Below are 16364 nucleotides of genomic sequence, written 5' to 3' on the forward strand. Positions count from 1 at the left end.
GAGAGTGGTGAAGGTGTGGAATTCTCTGCCTCAGAAGGCAGTGGAGGCCAGTTCGTTGGATGCTTTCAAGAGAGAGCTGGATAGAGCTGTTAAGGATAGCGGAGTGAGGGGGTATGGGGAGAAAGCAGGAACGGGGTACTGATTGAGAGTGATCAGCCATGATCGCATTGAATGGCGGTGCTGGCTCGAAGGGCTGAATGGCCTACTCCTGCACCTATTGTCTATTGTCTATTATCTAACAGACTGGGGTCTGTTGGCTAGAAAGTCCAATATCCAATTGCAGAGGGAGGGGTTGATGCTCAGGTCGTTGAGTTTGGCAATCAGTTTGGAAGGGATGATGGTGTTGAATGCTGAGCTGAAATCGATAAACAGCATTCTCACGTAGGTGTCTCTGTTGTCAAGGTGGGAGAGGGCGGAGTGAAGTGCCGTGGAGATGGCATCCTCCGTACTCCTGTTCTGGCGGTAGGCGAACTGATAGGGGTCCAGTGTGGGAGGTAGGCAGCCTTTGAGGTGTGCCAAGACCAGCCTCTCGAAGCACTTAGTGATGATGGGAGTAAGTGCAACTGGGCGGAAGTCATTGAGGCTCGCTGCAGTGGAGTGTTTTGGCACCGGTACGATGGAGGTGGTTTTAAGACTCGTAGGGACAGCTGTTTGGGCAAGTGACAAGTTGAAGATGTCAGTCCAAGCTTCAATATAGTCATGAGGCAGAATGAAGTGGGGCTGTGCCCAGCAAGATTCGGCCTGCAAAGTGGTTTCCTTTCTCAACAAACCTGCCTGACAAGCTGTGTAGGAAGGAACTGCAGTGGCTGGTTTGAACCGAAGGCAGGCACAAAAAGATGGAGAAACTTAGCGGGACAAGCAGCATCTCTGGAGAAAGGAGTAGGTGACGTTTTGGATTGAAACCCTTCAGACAGAGTCAGGGGAACGAGAGATATAGACAGTACTTAGGACAAATTAATGGAAGATATGCAAAAAGCAAGGATAATGAAGGTAAGGTGGAGCCCACAATGGTCCATTGTTGGTTGAGGGGTAGGTGATAATGAGTTATACAGAACTGTTGCGAAAAGAGGTGGTTTGGCTGACGGTGCCTGTAATCCGGGTTGGGTCCGAATCTGGACCCAACCCAGAGCCAGCGCTGCCGTCGCAGCTGCGGCTTGCCTGCAGTCCGTCTGTCTTTTGTGTTTTTTGTTGTTTTTGTATGAATTGTAGTTTTAATATGGTGTAGTGTTTGTATGTTATGTTTGGGGGGGGGGGGGGGGGTGGGAGGGAACGGGAACTGTAAAATTCTCTCTCCCGAACGGAGACGCGACCTTTGTTTCTGTGTCGTGTCTCCGTTCCCGCTGCGGCCTACCACCGGCCATGCACCTGGGACCACCTGGGGCTCTGGTTCGCAGAGCCCGCGACCCGGACTCACCACCTGCGGCGGTGGCTGCCTGCGGATGCTGCGGGAGCGGCTGCGACTCGTCTACAGAGGCTCCGGCGCGGGCCGCGTGGACGTCGGAAGCCCGCAGGCCCCTGGATGGGGGCCGACATCGGGAGCTCCAGCAGCGACAGCATCTTCGCCCGCCCCGAATCGCGGGGCTTGGGTCGGCCCGCCGCGGACCTTTCACCGTCCGGCGGGGGCTTCAATGTCGGGAGCCACAACCGACCCGACGTGGCAACTTCAACAGCCTGACCGCGGGAGAAGACGGCAGGGGAAGAGAAAATACATTCTGGCCTTCCATCACAGTGAGGAGGGGACTGGAGGAGACTCACTGTGATGGATGTTTATTTTGTTTTGGTGTTAGTTTATTATTGTTGAACTGCGGGTAATGTTTCATTTCACTACACATTTATGTGTATGTGACAAATAAACGACTATTGACTATTGGATGTCTGGAACCAGAGCTGGAATCCCCGATGTAGTAAATGGAGGAGCAGGCAAGCACCGAGAAAACCCACGCGGCTGTGGTAGCGAGTCTGGGCGATCACGTGGTTGTAGAGCCGGAGAGCAGGAGGAATCACAGAGGGGGAGCAGCGAGAGAGGATGCAGCAGAACTCTCGTCGGAGAGAGGAGGACAACTTCTTCAAAGAAGATATACCTTGAGGAGATTTTGCAGTCAAAATGTGTAGGGAGGAACTGCAGATGATGGTTGACACCGAAGACAGACACAAAAAGCTGGAGTAACTCTGCTGGTCTGGCAGCATCTCTGGAGAAAAGGAAGAGGTGACGTTTTGGGTTGAGACCCTTCTTCAGACTGAGAGTCAGGGGAGAGGTCAGACTGGGAGTCAGGGACTCGACGACCACGTCTTCACCCAGACTCGCTACCACAGACACGTGTGTTTTCTGGGTGCTTGCCTGAGCGTCCATCTTCTGCCTCGCGGATTCCAACTCCAGTTCCAGAAATCCAAGTTTGGACCCAACCCGGATTGGATTGATTAGATAGATAGATAGATAGATAGATAGATAGATAGATAGATAGATAGATAGATAGATAGATAGATAGATAGATAGATAGATAGATAGATAGATAGATAGATAGATAGATAGATAGATAGATAGATAGATAGATAGATAGATAGATAGATAGATAGATAGATAGATAGATAGATAGATAGATAGATAGATAGATAGATAGATAGATAGATAGATAGATAGATAGATAGATAGATAGATAGATAGAGAGATAGATAGACAGATAGACAGATAGACAGACAGACAGACAGACAGACAGACAGACAGACAGACAGACAGACAGACAGACAGACAGACAGACAGACAGACAGGCAGACAGACAGACAGACAGACAGACAGACAGACAGACAGACAGATAGATAGATAGATACTTTGTTGTCACATGTATGAAAGTACAGGTAAATTCTTTGTTTATGCATGCACAGCATACAAAAAAAGTAGCCACAAAGTGCAGAATAGGATGCCAAATGATTATAGGCACCGACAGTCAATCCACCGCTTTTCACAGTTCTGTATAACTCGTTATCACCTATCTCACAGCCAACAATGGACCATTGTGGGCTCCACCTTTCCTTGAGCATCATTCTTTTTGTATTTCGTCCATTCATTTGTCTGTATCACTCGTTCCCTTTCCCCTGACTCTCAGTCTGAAGAAGGGTCTTGACCCGAAACGTCACCTATTCCTTTCTTCATAGATGCTGCCTGACCCGCTGAGTTACTCCAGCAATTTGTGTCTATCTTCTGCCTAACATTCCGCTTACTTCTACAGTTTCCAGAATTTTATTCAAGGATGCCGAATAATTAAATCTTACAGAAATACATAGAAACATAGGCTGCAGATCAGCAGATAAGGGTTTATCCTCTGTTCATTTCCATCCAGTCTCCAGGCAAACCCTCAGCTGCCAACAACTGTTTGTGATGAGACTCCTTGGCATTCATGCCTGGTATCATACAGCACATGCATTGGGCATAAGTAATCAGAGTAGAATTAGGCCATTCGGCCCATCAAGTCTATTCAATCATGGCTGATCTATCTCTCCCTCCGAACCCATTTCTCCTGCCTTCTCCCCATAACCACTGACACCCATATTAATCAAGAATCTATCTCTGCCTTAAAAATCTCCACTAACCTGGCCTCCACAGCCTTCTGTGGCAAACAATTCCACAGATTCACCACCCTCTGACTAAAGACATTTCTCCTCATCTCCTTCCCAAAAGAACGTCCGTTAATTCTGAGCCTATGACCTCTAGTCCTAGATGTACACATGTACATGAAGCCACAATACAGCTAAAACTGGGAAAAGGCTTTTTTGTTTCCGAAATGATAATGTTACTTTTAGTTTAGTTTAGTTTAGAGATACAGCGCAAAAACAGGCCATTCGGCCCGCCGCGTCGACACCAACCAGTGAACCCCCCACATTTACACTATCCAACACACACCAGGGACAATTTACACTTATACCACGCCAATTAACCTACAAACCTGTACGTCTTTGGACTGTGGGAGGAACCCGAAGATCTCGGAGAAAACCCTCGCAGTCACGGGGAGAACGTACAAACTCCGTACAGACAGCACCTGTAGTCGGGATCGAACCCGGGTCTCCGGCGCTGTATTCGCTGTAAGGCAGCAACTCTACCGCTGTGCCACCGTGCTGCCGTGACAGCTCAGTGGCTAATTTTGGCCCCAAGTTGATACGAATGCGCAACATTTTCCGGAACTTGATGGAGGGTTTAGTCCAAAGTTTTTTAATTAAAATTATCTTCGTGCAAAAAGCCTCTGCAGCGTTTCCACCTTCCAGTCGTATTTTACTGTTTAGGAGGAAGATGAGCGTAATCTTTAGTGTCTGTCACTTTGTAATGATGTGAGCTCCCGAATCAGCAGTTCAATATGTAACTGTCTCTATAATCTATATCCCCTAATGGTCGTAGAAAGACACATTTGAACCAAAATCCTCTGAAGTTACCAAGGGAGCCATCCATAACGATTTGTGCATTACTGTGGCATGGAATATATCTACAGTTATTAACATCTTCAAATGTGGCGACATGGAGATCCAATCAGGCTATTGAGAAAAAGCATCAAGAACTGCGCAGCACTGCATTAGTCTTAGTTAAGAATGATTCCCTGTCTCTTTCTTTCCTTGGTAGTCCCTCTGGGTCGAGGATGTGTAGTTTTTCTCCATTTTGAGGGTTCTGCAGTGGCTAAGGGTAGCAGGGCAAAGGCACCAGATGCCAACTAGAATTAACAAGCTCATCAGGAAGGCTGGCTCAGTCCCGGGGGTGGAGTTGGATTCATTGGAGGTGGTCTTGGAGGGGAGGATGCTCCTCAAACTGCGGAGCATCCTGGACAATACAGCACACCCCCTCCGTGACACACTGGTCAACCTGAGGAGCACCTTCAGCAACAGACTGGTCCCACCAAGATGCAGCACAGAACACCACAGGAGATCCTTCTTCCCTGTGACTATCAAACTGTACAACTCCTCCCCCTTCTGTCGTGGGGTAGACTGACTCCCCCCCCCCCCGCCCCAACTTTTGCACGACCCCATTCCTGGACTTTCCAATTGGCACTTTAATTTCATGTTTCATTCATCTTGTTGTGTTTTATGACAAATCAAGGGCCAAAACACTACACATCAATGAGGATGTCACACTCTTTCAAAGAGGCTTTCAGCACATTGGCCATCATTTTCTTTGCCCAGGTAATTTTTTGCCAGGAACATATGCATCTGACCTGCCCGTCAGTACCAACTAGTATAATTAGGGCCTCAATGCTGGAGTTCTTGGCCTGGGGAGGATGCTGGTAGTCAAGATGTCCTGTTATGGATTTGTTTGTGATATCTATCTAGTGGTTAAGCAACCTGCTGTAGAAAATCAATGCCTCAGAAGCCTGCAGTATAGGGTTGCCAACTGTCCCGTATTAGCCGGGACATCCCGTATATTGGGCTAAATTTGTTTGTCCAGTACGGGACCGCCCTTGTCCCGCTGTAGGCCCAGAAACTGTAGGCCCGGACAGTGTAGGCTAACGGAGTGTGTTCGGGGAGCCGGGCTGAGTGTGTTTGCCTAACAGAGGTTACATTACAACCCGCCTCCTGGCCCGGACGGCCGCCATTGGTGGAGCGGGAGCACGTGGCCACTGGCTGGGTGAGGTCACGTGGGGCGCGGGGCGGTGACGTCACATTTTGTCCCTTATATGGGAGTTAGAAAGTTGGCAACCCTACTGCAGGAGTCCATATGTCCAGTAGGCCGAAAGCCTGGTGTCAGGGTTGAGGTCTTGATCTTCAAACACTCAAACTCTGCCCAAGGCTCTGCTGATGATGATGCATTACCAATGCATCCTTCGTGAGGTTATCTCTGAGCCCTCAGAGGGGTCTTTGCCACTGCTGCCACCTCCTCCCTACATGCTGTACTACATTTCCCTGAGCCCCCTCAACCTTGATCTTCCCCATCTTTGAACCTTCTCTTCCATGCCACCATCCCCCCCCCCCCCCCGACCTCCTCCCTCCCTTCTTCAGAACTACTCCCTGCAACTTTTAACCCACCTCCCTCACCTTCCACCCTGCCAGATGACTGTGATGCCATTGCGAGATTTCCTTTGTACCTCATTGCACTTATACATAGAACAATAAGTTCAAGCTGCCAATAAGCTTATCTTGAAATAAATGTTGTACCCTTTAACCCAATTTCACAATAGACAATACAATAGACAATAGATAATAGGTGCAGGAGGAGGCCATTCGGCCCGTCGAGCCAGCACCGCCATTCAATGTGATCATCGCTGATCATTCACGATCAGTACCCCGTTCCTGCCCTCTCCCCATACCCCCTGACTCCGCTATCATTAAGAGCTCTAACTAACTCTCTCTTGAAAGCATTCAGAGAATTGGCCTCCACTGCCTTCTGAGGCAGAGAATTCCACAGATTTACAACTCTGAGTGAAAAAGATTTTCCTCATCTCTGCTCTAAATGGAGGCCAATTCACTGGATTAATTTAAAAGCGAGTTAGTTAGAGCTCCAGAGGCTAGTGGAATCAAGGGATATGGGGGGAAGGCAGGTATGGGTTACTGATTGTGGATGATCAGCCATGATCACAATGAATGGCGGTGCTGGCTCGAAGGGCTAAATGGCCTACTCCTCCTGCACCTATTTTCTATGTTTCTATCCTTTAGCTGTGCACTGCGGACAACTTGATTGCATTCGTGTACAGTCTTTGTTGTGATATTGCCTGGGACTACTTTGTGTATCCCAAGGACTACTTTGTTTGCATGTGCAGGAGTGCGTATATAAGAGGTTGGTGTGATTGGGTGGTCACTCTGGATCCAGATGACCACGGAATAAACAGCCTGGAGTTGAGCTCCAGCATTGTAACCTTTTATACACGTGTACTTGTGGTCCGTCCAGAGTCACTAAAGGTACAACAGGTACCGGACCACGAAGTACAACATGGTGGCAGCGGTTTGGTGATTTGCCTAGAAAGGTAAAGAGAAACCCAAGCGGAAAAGGTTCACAAGTCAAACAAAAAATGTTAAAAAAAAATTTAAATTTAAAAGAATTTTTTTTTGGTGAAAACTATACTACGAAAATAATTAAACTAGTGCCCTAGGGGAAAGAAACAGAAATAAAGAGTAGTTTCCAGCTCGTACGGGACGCTGGATTGCCTCTCGACGGGGCCTACCGTGTATGTGCACTTACCTGATCTGTAGTCAGCGCTGAGCTGCCGACGGGACGTTGCAAGCTGCTGAGGGAGGTGTGTGAAGGCCCACACCGACGACGACACCGTCACCGACAGGGACCGGTGAGACCCGACATCGCGGGGGAGTTCGGCGACCGGAGGGACCGACCACCCACGGAGGCGCGACGACCGGTAAGGTCGAGGCACTGCATCCTTACCCAGGCGCGGCGACCGGTGAGTCGGGAAGGCCCTGGGCCCGAGGCAGCGGCAGCACGCGTCGACTGAGCAGCAGCGGCCGGGAGCACCTGTGGGCGGGGCCAACGCGCACCGCAGCCGAGGCCCGATCGCAACGCGGTTACAGCAGCTGGGAGCTGCATCGTTGCGAGCCCATCGTTGCGAGCCCATCGTTGCGGGCCCATCGTTGCGGGCCCATCGTTGCGGGCCCATCGTTGCGAGGCAGATCATCGCAGTGGAGCAGCGACCTTCACCCATCTAGAGCCTACGCTACGCTGATCTACACGGCCAGTCTGCTTCTTGAAGGGAAGATTTGGACATTGCTTTGTGTGCTTATCTGTGTGTAATACTGCAAGATTACTGTTTGCATTTGATACTATGGTATATGTATGTTTATTTCTGTGAATGCATATAGTGCTATAGATTTGCTGATAGCAAGGGTTGGGGTCCTGTGATACGGTTGTTTTTGGTTTTATTTATAATTGTTCAAGTTACAGTGTTTCCGCCATATAGTGCAAATAATATGTCTCGGTTACCTGAAATGAACTGGCAAGTGCTGGACATCCCCACTGAGTTCTCCCTGTTCAAGGAAAGGTTGCAACTGTGCCTGGAAGACTTAGAAGTTGCATCGGAATCTAAGCAGGCCACGAAGATAAAAATCGCTTTGGGAGTGGAAGGCCTTCGTCGTTTGAATGCGTCAGGTCTGAGTGTGGAGGATCGGAGCAAACCGGAGTGCATATGGGCATTTTTTGAGGACCAGCTGAGGACGAAGGTAAATTTCAGGGTCCACAGGTTGGAGTTGATGCGGTATCGCCAGAAGCCGGGGGAGTTGCTTGCTCAGTTTGTGACCCGGTGTCGCGAAAAAAGCCTCCAGTGTGACTTCACTGAGCAGGAGCTCACTGACAGAGTCATGGAGTTGGTAATCACGTCCATGCCCCATGAAGGTCTACAGCGAGAGCTTATACAGAAGCCTAAAGGTCACACCATTCCAGAGGTGCTTACGTTAGGCAGGCAGTATGAGGCCATTGCAGCGGGCAGACAGCGCATTGCAAATTTAGAGCCCGGGTCTAGCCATATTGATGCTGTCAAGACACGAGGGTCGACGAAACAGAAGTCGCAGGATGAGAGACAAAACCCTTGTGGCTACTGTGATTTGCTTCATAAGCCCAGGCAATGCCCGGCGTATCGCGACACATGCAAGAAGTGTGGCAAGAAAGGGCATTGGGCAAAATGCTGTAGGAATAAAGTGGATCCTGTGCGCCCATCTAAATGGTCCAGGGGCAAATACAAGCGAGTTGACCAGGTGCAGCAGCAGTCCCATGACGGTGATGCATCGTGCTGTGACAGTCAAGAGGAAGGATCGGATATGTATGTCCATAATATCACCATTTCAGGTATGGACAGGATGCCTCCAATGGGTGATGAGGCATTTGCGGTGTTGAACATCAAATGCCCGTCAATGAAGGGGCAACATCGACTGAAGGTGAAGATAGACACCGGGGCTGGAGGAAATACTCTTCCCCTTCGGATCATACGAGACATGTATCCCAATGACAAATACAAGCAGCACCTACGACCATGCAAAGTCCGTCTGACAGCATATAATGGGACGGAAATCATGTGTGTTGGCACTATATCCGTTTCGTGCCGATACCAAGGGTCGATGTGGTGTCCTCAGGAATTTTTCGTGGTAGACGTGGCAGGATCCGCTGTCATCGGCCTCCCAGGTATTAAGCAACTTCAGGTTGTCACGATACATGCTATGGGAACAGAGGAGCACCCATCAGATGCTCGGAAGGAGCAAGACAGTTTCAACTCGGTGGGGGACCTAATGAAGAGGTGGCCTAATCAGTTTGATCGGATTGGCAACTTCAAGGGGCCAGCCACCCTTCATCTCAAGGAGGAGGCCACACCACACATTGATGCGCCAAGGAAATGTAGTATCCATCTCAAAGACAAGTTGCGGGCTGAGTTGGACAAAATGGAAGATGATGGAGTCATCCGAAAGGTGACTCACCATACGGACTGGTGCAGTTCAATAACCACCTCCGTTAAGAAGGATGGGTCAATCAGGGTATGCCTAGACCCGAAGCGTTTGAATGCAAGTCTCAAACGTTGCCCGCACAAGATCCAGACACTTGAGGAGATCAATCCGGCTTTTGCCAATGGGAAATTGTTCTCCAAACTCGATGCTAAAGCGGGTTATTGGTCTGTCCGACTTGATGAGGCTAGCCAGGAACTTACCACGTTCCGCACGCCTTTTGGCAGGTATTGCTATAGGAGGTTGCCTTTCGGTTTGTCGGTGAGTCAGGATATATTCCAGCAGCGTATGGACACGATCATAGAACAGGTTCCTGGATGCGTCTGCATTGCGGATGATATTGTCATAGTGGGATCCACAGCGCAAGAACATGATTATAATCTACAGAAGCTGTTAGAGGCAGCGTCCCGGGAAGGGCTAGCTTTCAACAGTGCTAAGTGCGTAGTGAAGGCTAACTCCATCAACTTCTTCGGGACAATGTATTCAGACACAGGCATTCGGCCAGATCTTGGTAGGTGCAGGACATTCATAAGATGCCAACACCACAAGATAAGGAAGATTTACAACGGTTCCTGGGGATGATGAATTTTTTATTGCCCTACATCCCAAAGTATGCTGACCTGGTCGCCATTTTGAGGGATTTGTTGAAGAAAGATGTCCCATTCTTGTGGCAAGAAGACCACCAAACGGCGTTCTGTAACCTGAAGAGCTGCATACAGGGGGAATCTGTCCTCCAGTACTATCGCCCTGATGCTCCTGTCACCCTTGAGGTAGATGCGTCAATGAAAGGAGTGGGAGCATGCCTTTCGCAGGAAGGACGGCCTGTTGCGTACGCTTCGAAGGCACTGTCTTCATGCCAGTCCAACTACTCCAATATTGAACGCGAGACCCTTGCATTGGTTTTTGGCATCACAAGGTTTCATACGTACCTATTTGGGCGGGATTTTAAGGTGCTGACTGATCACAAGCCTCTTGTCACTATCTGTGGCAAACCACTCACGAGTGAGTGCCCCACCCCGACTGCAGCGGTTGCTCATCAAGGTGCAAGGATACAACTTCACCATAGAGCACAGACCTGGGGCTGAGATGATCATTGCTGACACTCTCAGCAGGCTGCCCAATCCGGAGAAGACAGAGAGCATAGATCTCGATGTACATGTAGAGAGCATCTTCTTCGACAACATCGAGGACACACTAGGTGTCGACTTGATACACTTCGGCAAACTCAAAAGGGTGGAGCTGCAGACAGAAACTTGTCGTGACCCTATACTGCATAGGGTTATGCAGTATGTCCATTCCGGATGGCCGGCGACCCTACAGGAGATACCTACCGACCTGCGGCCCTACTGGTCTTTTCGAGATGAGTTGGGCATGTCAAATGGGGCCATTTTCAAAGGACGGCAAGTAGTCATTCCTGAGTCGATGAGACAGGATGTATTGCAGCAACTTCATGTTGGCCACCAAGGCATTGAGAAGACGAGACTTCTAGCGAGACAAATGGTCTATTGGCCCAACATGAACCAACACATTGATGACCTTGTCCGAAGGTGTAGTCCGTGCCAGATGCACATGCCAGAGCAAATGAGGGAAACACTCATGCCACATGAGATACCAGTCACACCTTGGACCAAAATAGCAATGGACATGTTTGAAATTGACAACGTTCAATATCTTGTCATGGTGGATTACCATTCCAAGTTTCCGGTGGTCAACCGACTGACTAGCACCACGAGTGCCATGGTTGCTAATATGGTGACTGGAATGTTTGGTCTGCTAGGAGCACCGACGGAGATCATCTCCGACAATGGTCCACAATTTGTGGGTGAAGCTTTCCAGTCCATGTGCAAGCAATGGGGAATCACCCATACAACGTCGTCGCCTAGGTACCCTCAGTCGAATGGGCTGGCTGAGCGCATGGTACGAACGGTGAAGTCTGTTATCAAGAAGTCCTTGGCAACGAGACAGAGTGTAGCAGCAGCTTTACTCAACTTGCGCACTACACCGATTGATTCCAAGTTACCGTCACCGGCGGAGATGATGTTTGGAAGACAGATTCGGACGCCTCTCCCCACGAACCTTGACATGAACAAGGCATACGAAGGGCAGAGGACCTTTGAGCGACTTGAGGAGCGTAAGCAGAATATGAAGGCACAGTTTGACAGTTCGGTCAAGAGACATGACTTGTTGCCATTGCACGCTGGACAGAAGGTCCGGGTTCTGGATAAAGCGAATCAGGTCTGGGTTCCAGCAGAAGTGAGATCGGTCTGCGACGAACCCCAGTCAAGGTCTTACATTATTGAGACGCCGAATGGAAATCGGTTCAGGAGGAATCGAGTGCAGTTGAGAGATCTTCCACTGGAGAAGCCAGGGGTTGGTCCCCATTGTGTCCCCCCAGACAGCGATAGGGTTGAGACCCAATGTGAAGCGGAGGGACGACCGGCCCGTAATGATGATGGGGATTATGTGACACGCTCGGGACGTGCCAGTAAGAAACCTGCACGTTACCGTTGATATTTGTTAATGTTATATGGTGTTTCAAAAAAACGTTTGTGTTTAGAGTTTGTTGTTACATATATATATATATATATATATATTTCTTTTATAAGACAAGGGGGATGTTGTGATATTGCCTGGGACTACTTTGTGTATCCCAAGGACTACTTTGTTTGCATGTGCAGGAGTGCGTATATAAGAGGTTGGTGTGATTGGGTGGTCACTCTGGATCCAGATGACCACGGAATAAACAGCCTGGAGTTGAGCTCCAGCATTGTAACCTTTTATACACGTGTACTTGTGGTCTGTCCAGAGTCACTAAAGGTACAACAGGTACCGGACCACGAAGTACAACAGTCTTCTCTTTGACTGGAGAGCGTTGAAACGAAAGCTTTTCACTTTACCTCAGTACACATGACCATAATAAACTGAACTAAACTTGACATGAACCCTCCCTCCTTCCCCACAGTGGACGTGTGTCCCTGGCACTCCCGCTGCGACAGGGGTGGGCGCGCAGTTAGGAGCAGAGGGCAGGAGGATGACCAGGGTGGGCAACAGCAGTGAGGTAGAGGTGGAGCAGGGGGTGGGAGCAGGGCTCAGGGGGCAGGGGCAGTGGTGTTAGGGAGAGGGAGCGGGTGTCATGGGCGCAGTAGCTGCAGTCAGTGGAGCAGGGGGTGGGAGCAGGGCTCAGCCAGGGGCAAGGGCAGTGGTGTTAGGGAGAGGGAGCGGGAGGCATGGGCTCAGTGGCTGCAGTCAGTGGTGTGGGAGGAGCTGGGGCAATAGGCTGGCAATAGTGGAGACAGGAAGATGGGGAGAGTGGGGGGGGGGTGGGAGCAAGGCAGATGTGGGATGGGAGTAAGGAGGGCTACGGGGAGAACAACAGATGGGAATGGGATGGGAATGGGGATAAGGACAGATGGGAATAGGCTGGGAATGGGGATAAGGACAGATGGGAATGGGCTGGGAATGGGGATAAGGACAGATGGGAACGGGCTGGGAATGGGGATAAGGACAGATGGGAATGGGATGGGAATGGGGATAAGGACAGATGGGAATGGGCTGGGAATGGGGATAAGGACAGATGGGAATGGGCTGGGAATGGGGATAAGGACAGATGGGAATGGGGTGGGATCAGTGCCACAGCAGAGCTAGGACCTCCATACAGGAGCAGTTAACCATCCACACATTGACCCAAAATAGCTAACTCATCTATGGTACAGGGGGAACATGAGGTGAGAGGGAGAGACACAGAGTAGAGTGAGAGAAATGATACATGTATGTTGAACAAAAACTCTTGTAAGTAAATTCTCAAAGCGAAGTTTGCGTAAAGGAATGCATTGAAACAGTGTCATTAATCCCTAATGGACAAGGGAGGAGTGGGTCACCAGTGCACAAGCCAATCTTCATTCGATTGACTTGATGCTCCTACTTCCTCTCTAAATGAATCCAAGTGACGGTTGTATTGGCTCATAGTATTCATGGCCCATTGCAGTTAATGTGTAAGAAGGAACTGCAGATGCTGATTTACCTGGAAGATAGACACACAATGCTGAAGTAACTCAGCAGGACAGGCAGCATCTATGGAGAGAAGGAATGGGTGGTCAGAAGAAGGGTCTCGACCCCAAAATGTCACCCATTCCTTCTCTCCAGAGATGCTGCCTGACCCGCTGAGTTACTCCAGCATTGTGCATCTATCTTTCATTGCAGTTGCTATGTAAACAGGACTTCTGTGGTCATTGATTGAATTTGAACTAGTTTAAACTAAACGTAAAGAGATTATGGCAGCAGCAGAGATACAAAACAGGGTTAGGCTTCAATTATCTGCTGGTCACAGCAGGTTCAGGTGAGTAAGATTAGTGTGGATTAATGCATTGAGTTTCCCTGGTACTCACCATTCATCCCACCAGCATCTGTATCCAACACATCATTCTCTGACATCAGTTGAGTTTAGTTTAGTTTATTGTCACGTGTACAGAGGTACAGTGAAAAGCTTTTGTTGCGTGCTAACCAGTCAGCGGAAAGACAACACATGATTACAATCGAGCCAGTTACAGTGTGTAGATACATCATAAGGGGATAACGTTTAGTACAAGGTAAGGCCAGTGAATTCCGATCAAAGATAGTCCGAGGGTCACCAATGAGGTGGATGGTAGTTCGGCACTGCTCTCTGGTTGTGGTAGGATGGTTCAGCTGCCTGATGATAACTGGGAAGGTGTGCGTTTTCACACTTCTCCACCTTTTGCCCGATGGGAGAGGTGAGAAGAGGGAGTGGCCAGGGTGCGACTCTTCCTTATTTATGCTGCTGGCCTTGTCGAGGCAGCGTGAGGTGCAAATGGAGCCAATGGAAGGGAGGTTGGTTTGTGTGATGGTCTGGGCTGCGTCCACAATTCGCTGCAATGTTTTGCGGTCTTGGATGGAACAGTTCCCAAACCAAGCATTTCTGTCACCTCCAATGCAATGCCACCACCAGTCACAACTTCACATCCCAACCCTGTGTTGCCTTCCGCAGAGGCTGCTGCCCCTGCCAACTCCTTCGTTCACTCATCCCTTCCCATCCAAACCACTCCTTCCCAGGTACTTTCCCCTGCAACCACAGGAGATGTAAAACATGTCTCTATACTTCCTCTCTCATCTCCATCCATGGACCCCGGCAGTCCTTCCAGTTGGACAGAGGTTCACGTGCACCTCGTCTAACCTCATCTACAGCATCCGGTGTTCCTGATGTGGCCTCCAGTACATCGGCAAGATCAGGCATAGATTGGCGGCCGTTTTGCCGAACCACTTGCCCTCAATCCGCTCGGGTCTGCTGGATCTCTCGGTTGCTAGCCATTTTAACTTCTCTTCACACTCCCACACTAACCTTTCTCTCCTGGGTCTTCTTCATTGCCGGAGTGAGGCCACACGCAAACTGGAGGAACAGCACCTCATATTCCGCTTGGGTAACTTGAGCAGCATGAACATTAAATTCTCCAATTTTAGATAATCATCAGCCCCCCTCCCACCACTCCCCACTCCCTTTTTCCCCTATGCCCCAACTGGGCTGGCAACTATTCCCCTCCTTCCACAAGCTTAGATTCCTTCCTTTAGCTTCACATTTCACATCTTTCATCCCTTTGCCTCATATGGCCATTTTTGGCCTTTGTCCAACCACCTGCCTATCAACCCTCCCCCCCCCCCCCCCCCCCAATTACTAGGTTGTCCTGAAGGTTGACTGGTCTCTTGGACAGGCTCTGGTTCAATTGAAGTATTATAAAGGATTGTGGATATTAATGTGATACCCATTTATGGATTCAATTCGCTTAAGCTTGAAATTTCAATTTTCTGCATTCATTTATTCATTTCTGCCCAATTTCTTTGTGATCCAATTGAAATTATGGGGAGACTGTACCCAAGCTAGCAGCAGGAAGGAAAGTTGTGTGTGTTGACCGTGAACTGTGGGAAGTAGAAAAGGGAACACAGAGAAAGTTATTCAACTGAAATTCTCGTTCTTCCTTCACAGATACTGCCTGATCTGATCATTTTCAATATTTACTTGTTTTTACAACTTAAACAGGTTTATAGTTTATATTGGAGCCATCCTGAAGAAAGTATAGATGAGCCATTGTTGTAGTCTTACGATTCTGCTTAACAAATGGACTGCCAACATTATAACCATGCTTAACAAAAGGACTTAAGATTACTCTAACCGCTAATGTGTCAGTCACTTTAAACGATAGCTATGATTATCTTTAGAGACAAAAAATAGAAAAAAAACCCATTAACTGGAAATTGGAATGATATGAGGTGATATGTAAAAGTCAACCGAAACTTGACTGAGGATTTTTAAGTCATCAAATTTGATTAAAATCCTGTAGGAAGGAACTGTAGATGCTGGTTTACACCGAAGACAGACACAGAATGATGGAGTAACTCAGCGGGACAGGCAGCATCTCTGGAGAGAAGGAATAGGTAACGTTTTGGGTCGAGACCCTTCTTCAGACTAAGTGGCTTGACCCGCTGAGTTACTCCAGCATTTTGTGTCTATCTTGATGGAAATAGGTTCGATGAGGGTAGTGTGGTGAACGTGATAGTGATAAACCATCACAATTAAACATTGAATTTCCGCACAGGACAAATAACCAAATCAATTGTCTTAATGGTTTAAAACCCTCAATTATCTCTTTCATGAATGTCTTCAATAATTATTTTTTCTTATAAATGTATTTTGGTAAATATATGATGCTCATTAAGTTTTTGACAAGATGCGATGAATATTGCTTGTGTTTAGCACGCTTTGCCAAAATTACAGAGCTCACAGTCTGAAGTAATCTTCGTTTTCAAGAATAATTAATTGCAAAAGAAGCGCGTTGGGATATCTGCGGGAGATTTGATCGGCTGTTCTCTAGTACAAGCCTTTCTCCGGATGATATTTCTACCTTGGCAGTTTTGACAGCACCAGCTGCAGTTTGATGGAAATTGAAAATGATTTT

Source organism: Rhinoraja longicauda, chromosome 6 (assembly GCF_053455715.1).
Source record: "Rhinoraja longicauda isolate Sanriku21f chromosome 6, sRhiLon1.1, whole genome shotgun sequence".
Classification (NCBI taxonomy): domain Eukaryota; kingdom Metazoa; phylum Chordata; class Chondrichthyes; order Rajiformes; family Arhynchobatidae; genus Rhinoraja; species Rhinoraja longicauda.